The sequence below is a fragment of the Somniosus microcephalus genome, chromosome 21, assembly GCF_052327205.1.
Source record: "Somniosus microcephalus isolate GS21.2 chromosome 21, FLI_Smic_1.0, whole genome shotgun sequence".
Lineage (NCBI taxonomy): Eukaryota > Metazoa > Chordata > Chondrichthyes > Squaliformes > Somniosidae > Somniosus > Somniosus microcephalus.
Window position 1 is genome coordinate 70,026,095 of NC_141007.1, and position 5,566 is coordinate 70,031,660.

The 5,566-nt window shown below is 68.7% G+C and overlaps 1 protein-coding gene across 1 annotated transcript in view; it reads right to left on the reverse strand.

Moving 5' to 3' along the window:
• Positions 1–5,234, reverse strand: part of polg2 (polymerase (DNA directed), gamma 2, accessory subunit) — a 31,487-nt gene extending 26,253 nt beyond the window's left edge. Inside the window, exon 1 of the mRNA XM_085963879.1 lies at positions 4,975–5,234. The gene's annotated coding sequence lies outside the window, so the exon portion shown is untranslated. The remainder of the gene's footprint in view (positions 1–4,974) is intronic.
• Positions 5,235–5,566: the final 332 nt, after the last annotated feature.

Consider the following 5,566-nt stretch of genomic DNA (forward strand, 5'->3'; position numbering starts at 1 on the left):
CCCCCTCTTCCCCCACTCCACCCCCCTCCCCCCTCCTCCCCCACTCCCCCTCCTCCTCCTCCCCACTCCCCCCTCCTCCTCCTCCCCACTTCCCCCTCCTCCTCCTCCCCACTCCCCCCCTCCTCCTCCTCCTCCCCCACTCCCCCTCCTCCTCCCCCTCCTCCTCCTCCCCCACTCCCCCCCTCCCCTCACTCCTCCTCCTCCCCACTCCCCCCTCCTCCTCCTCCTCCCCACTCCCCCCCCCTCCTCACTTCCCCCCTCCTCCTCCCCACTCCCCCCTCCTCCTCCTCCCCCACTCCCCACCTCCTCCTCCCCACTCCCCCCTCCTCCTCCCCACTCCTCCTCCTTCCCCACTCCCCCCTCCTCCTCCTCCCCACTACTCCCCCCCTCCCCCCCTCCTCCCCACTCCCCCTCCTCCTCCTCCCCACTCCTCCCCCTCCTCCCCACTCCCCCCTCCTCCTCTTCCCCACTCCCCCCCTCCTCCTCTTCCCCACTCCCCCCTCCTCCTCTTCCCCCCTCCCCACTCCCCTCCCCACTCCCCCCTCCTCCTCTTCCCCCCTCCCCACTCCCCCCTCCTCCTCCTCCCCACTCCCCCCTCCTCCTCCTCCCCACTCCCCCCTCCCCCCCCACTCCTCCTCCTCCCCACTCCCTCCTCCTCCTCCCCACTCCCCCCTCCTCCTCCTCCCCACTCCCCCCTCCTCCTCCTCCCACTCCTCCCCACTCCCCCCTCCTCCTCCTCCCCACTCCCCCTCCTCCTCCTCACTCCTCCTCCTCCCCACTCCCCCCTCCTCCTCCTCCTCACTCCTCCTCCTCCCCACTCCTCCTCCTCCCCACTCCCCCCTCCTCCTCCTCCCCACTCCCCCCTCCTCCTCCTCCCCACTCCCCCCTCCTCCCCACTCCCCCCCTCCTCACTCCCCCCTCCTCCTCCCCACTCCCCCCTCCTCCTCCCCACTCCCCCCTCCTCCTCTTCCCCACTCCCCCCTCCCCCCTCCTCCCCACTCCCCCCTCCTCCTCCTCCCCACTCCTCCTCCTCCCCACTCCTCCTCCTCCCCACTCCCCCCTCCTCCTCTTCCCCACTCCCCCTCCTCCTCTTCCCCCTCCCCACTCCCCCCTCCTCCTCCTCCCCACTCCCCCCTCCTCCTCCTCCCCACTCCCCCCTCCTCCCCACTCCCCCCTCCTCCTCCCCTCCTCCTCCTCCCCACTCCCCCCTCCTCCTCCTCCCCACTCCCCCCTCCTCCTCCTCCCCACTCCTCCTCCTCCTCCCCACTCCCCCCTCCTCCTCCTCCCCACTCCCCCCTCCTCCTCCTCCCCACTCCCCCCTCCTCCTCCTCCCCACTCCCCCCTCCTCCTCCTCCCCACTCCCCCCTCCTCCTCCTCCCCACTCCCCCCTCCTCCTCCTCCCCACTCCCCCCTCCTCCTCCTCCCCACTCCCCCCTCCTCCTCCTCCCCACTCCCCCCTCCTCCCCACTCCCCCCTCCTCCCCACTCCTCCTCCTCCCCACTCCCCCCTCCTCCTCTCCACTCCCCCTCCTCCTCTCCACTCCCCCCTCCTCCTCCTCCTCCCCACTCCTCCTCCTCCTCCCCACTCCTCCTCCTCCTCCCCACTCCCCCCTCCTCCTCCTCCCCACTCCCCCCTCCTCCTCCCCACTCCTCCTCTTCCCCACTCCCCCCTCCTCCTCCTCTTCCCCACTCCCCACTCCCCACTCCTCTTCCCCACTCCCCCCTCCTCCTCCTCTTCCCCACTCCCCCCTCCTCCTCCTCCTCACTCCCCCCCTCCTCCTCCTCACTCCCCCCTCCTCCTCCTCACTCCCCCCTCCTCCTCCTCACTCCCCCTCCTCCTCCTCACTCCCCCCTCCTCCTCCTCCTCACTCCCCCTCCTCTTCCCCACTCCCTCCTCCTCCTCCCTCCTCCTCCTCCTCCTCTTCCCCACTCCCCCTCCTCTTCCCCACTCCCCCCTCCTCTTCCCCACTCCCCCCTCCTCCTCTTCCCCACTCCCCCCTCCTCCTCTCCCACTCCCCCCTCCTCCTCTCCCACTCCCCCCTCCTCCCACTCCCCCCTCCTCCTCCTCTTCCCCACTCCTCCTCTTCCCCACTCCCCCCTCCTCTTCCCCACTCCCTCCTCCTCCTCCTCCTCTGCCTCCTCGCCCCCCTCCTTTTCCCCCCTCGCCCCCTCCTTTCCCCCCCTTTGCCCCCCTCCTTTTCCCCCCTCGCCCCCCTCCTTTTCCCCCCTTTCCCCCTCCTTTCCCCCCCCACTCGCCCCCTCCTTTCCCCCCCTCCTTTTCCCCCCTCGCCCCCCTCCTTTTCCCCCCTTTCCCCCTCCTTTCCCCCCCCACTCGCCCCCTCGCCCCCCTCCTTTCCCCCCCACTCGCCCCCTCCTTTTCCCCCCCACTCGCCCCCTCGCCCCCCTCCTTTTCCCCCCCTCGCCCCACTCCTTTCCCCCCCCTCGCCCCACTCCTTTTCCCCCCCACTCGCCCCCCTCCTTTTCCCCCCTCACCCCCCTCCTTTTCCCCCCCACTCGCCCCCCTCCTTTTTCCCCCCACTCGCCCCCTCGCCCCCCTCCTTTCCCCCCCACTCGCCCCCTCGCCCCCCTCCTTTCCCCCCCCACTCGCCCCCTCGCCCCCCTCCTTTCCCCCCCCACTCGCCCCCCTCGCCCCCCCTCCTTTCCCCCCCACTCGCCCCCCTCCTTTCCCCCCCCACTCGCCCCCCTCCTTTCCCCCCCCCACTCGCCCCCCTCCTTTCCCCCCCCCTCGCCCCACTCCTTTCCCCCCCCCTCGCCCCACTCCTTTTCCCCCCCCTCGCCCCACTCCTTTTCCCCCCCCACTCGCCCCCCTCCTTTCCCCCCCCCACTCGCCCCCCTTGCCCCCCTCCTTTCCCCCCCACTCGCCCCCCTCCTTTCCCCCCCCACTCGCCCCCCTCCTTTCCCCCCCCACTCGCCCCCTCCTTTTCCCCCCCACTCACCCCCCTCGCCCCCCTCCTTTTCCCCCCCCTCGCCCCACTCCTTTCCCCCCCACTCGCCCCACTCCTTTTCCCCCCCACTCGCCCCACTCCTTTTCCCCCCCACTCGCCACCCTCCTTTCCCCCCCCCACTCGCCCCCCTCCTTCCCCCCCCCACTCGCCCCCCCTCCTTCCCCCCCCCCACTCGCCCCCTCGCCCCCCTCCTTTCCCCCCCCACTCGCCCCCTCGCCCCCCTCCTTTCCCCCCCCACTCGCCCCCTCGCCCCCCTCCTTTCCCCCCCACTCGCCCCCCTCCTTTCCCCCCCCCCACTCGCCCCCCTCCTTTCCCCCCCCCTCGCCCCACTCCTTTCCCCCCCCCCACTCGCCCCCCTCCTTTCCCCCCCCCCCACTCGCCCCCCTCCTTTCCCCCCCCTCGCCCCCCTCCTTTCCCCCCCCCTCGCCCCCCTCCTTTCCCCTCCTTTCCCCCCCCACTCGCCCCCTCGCCCCCCTCCTTTCCCCCCCACTCGCCCCCCTCCTTTCCCCCCCCCCACTCGCCCCCCTCCTTTCCCCCCCCCTCGCCCCACTCCTTTCCCCCCCCCCCCACTCGCCCCCCTCCTTTCCCCCCCCTCGCCCCCCTCCTTTCCCCCCCCTCGCCCCCCTCCTTTCCCCCCCCCTCGCCCCACTCCTTTCCCCCCCCCTCGCCCCACTCTTTTCCCCCCCCCTCGCCCCACTCCTTTTCCCCCCCCCTCGCCCCACTCCTTTTCCCCCCCACTCGCCACCCTCCTTTTCCCCCCCACTCGCCACCCTCCTTCCCCCCCCCCACTCGCCCCCCCTCCTTCCCCCCCCACTCGCCCCCCTCCTTCCCCCCCCCACTCGCCACCCTCCTTTCCCCCCCCCACTCGCCACCCTCCTTTCCCCCCCCCACTCGCCACCCTCCTTCCCCCCCCCTCGCCCCACTCCTTTCCCCCCCCCCCACTCGCCCCCCTCCTTTCCCCCCCCCTCGCCCCCCTCCTTTCCCCCCCCTCGCCCCCCTCCTTTCCCCCCCCCTCGCCCCACTCCTTTCCCCCCCCCTCGCCCCACTCTTTTCCCCCCCCCTCGCCCCACTCCTTTTCCCCCCCCCCTCGCCCCACTCCTTTTCCCCCCCACTCGCCACCCTCCTTTTCCCCCCCACTCGCCACCCTCCTTCCCCCCCCCCACTCGCCCCCCCTCCTTCCCCCCCCACTCGCCCCCCTCCTTCCCCCCCCCCACTCGCCACCCTCCTTTCCCCCCCCCACTCGCCACCCTCCTTTCCCCCCCCCACTCGCCACCCTCCTTCCCCCCCCACTCGCCACCCTCCTTTCCCCCCCCCACTCGCCACCCTCCTTTCCCCCCCCCACTCGCCACCCTCCTTCCCCCCCCACTCGCCACCCTCCTTTCCCCCCCCACTCGCCCCCCTCCTTTCCCCCCCCACTCGCCCCCCTCCTTTTCCCCCCACTCGCCCCCCTCCTTTTCCCCCCCACTCGCCCCCCTCCTTTTCCCCCCACTCGCCCCCCTCCTTTTCCCCCCCACTCGCCCCCCTCCTTTTCCCCCCCACTCGCCCCCCTCCTTTTCCCAAACTCTTCCCCCCCTTTTCCCAAACTCTTCCCCCCCTTTTCCCAAACTCTTCCCCCCCCTTTCCCAAACTCTATCCCCCCCTTTCCCAAACTCTATCCCCCCCCTTTCCCAAACTCTATCCCCCCCCTTTCCCAAACTCTATCCCCCCCCCTTTCCCAAACTCCCCCCCCCCTTTCCCAAACTCTATCCCCCCCGCCTTTCCCAAACTCTATCCCCCCCGCCTTTCCCAAACTCTATACTGCGCTTGGACTTGACGCCCCGTGTGCAACACCACAGGAGATCCACTTTATATACAAAAATATTGTTGGCGGCAGAAAACATCATAATCTAAGCATCCTCAATGGGCAAAGTAAGGATAAACTCAATGCCCACAACGTTAAAAAAAAAATCATAACCGAAAGTGTGGTTATGACGGAGGATACTACCTCACACAAGAAATTAAAATGTTACCTCCCGAATCCTAAGCCGCCATTTCGCAGCGGCCTCTCTTCGGGCTGGGCTGGGCTGACGGTTAAACGGCAGGTGTTTGAATACAACTCGCGCCCCACTCAGCCTCTCTTCCCGCCGCCTCGCAACTTCATTCACGTCTCTTCCCGGGATACCCCAGCCGCCGCAGCGCTCACTTTGCGCATGCGTGGCTGCTCAAACGCCGCCGCCGGCTCCCCCTCCGCTTGGTAAAGGAGCTGCCGGTCGCCATATTGGTAAAGGAGCCACCACATTATCCATCATACTTACAGCCTCCTCCCCAACAAATTATAAAAACGTAACAATCAGTTTTAGTGTGTGGTAACTATTATCCTCCGAAAGGGTAACATTGGATTTTTATGAGTAAATATAATTTAGATCTTCAAAGGGTTTGTCCTGATTTGTTTTTGCTAATGTATATGTAAAGCTATATCCCCCCCCCAGAACCTGCCTCCTGTATGCAAAATCTGCAAAAGGAACTGTATGATGCATTTTGGATTTTTTTATACCAGATATATTACTGCTCCCAAAAGCTGACCTTGTGTCCCCTACTAACCAGAATTACCTGGTTTTATCT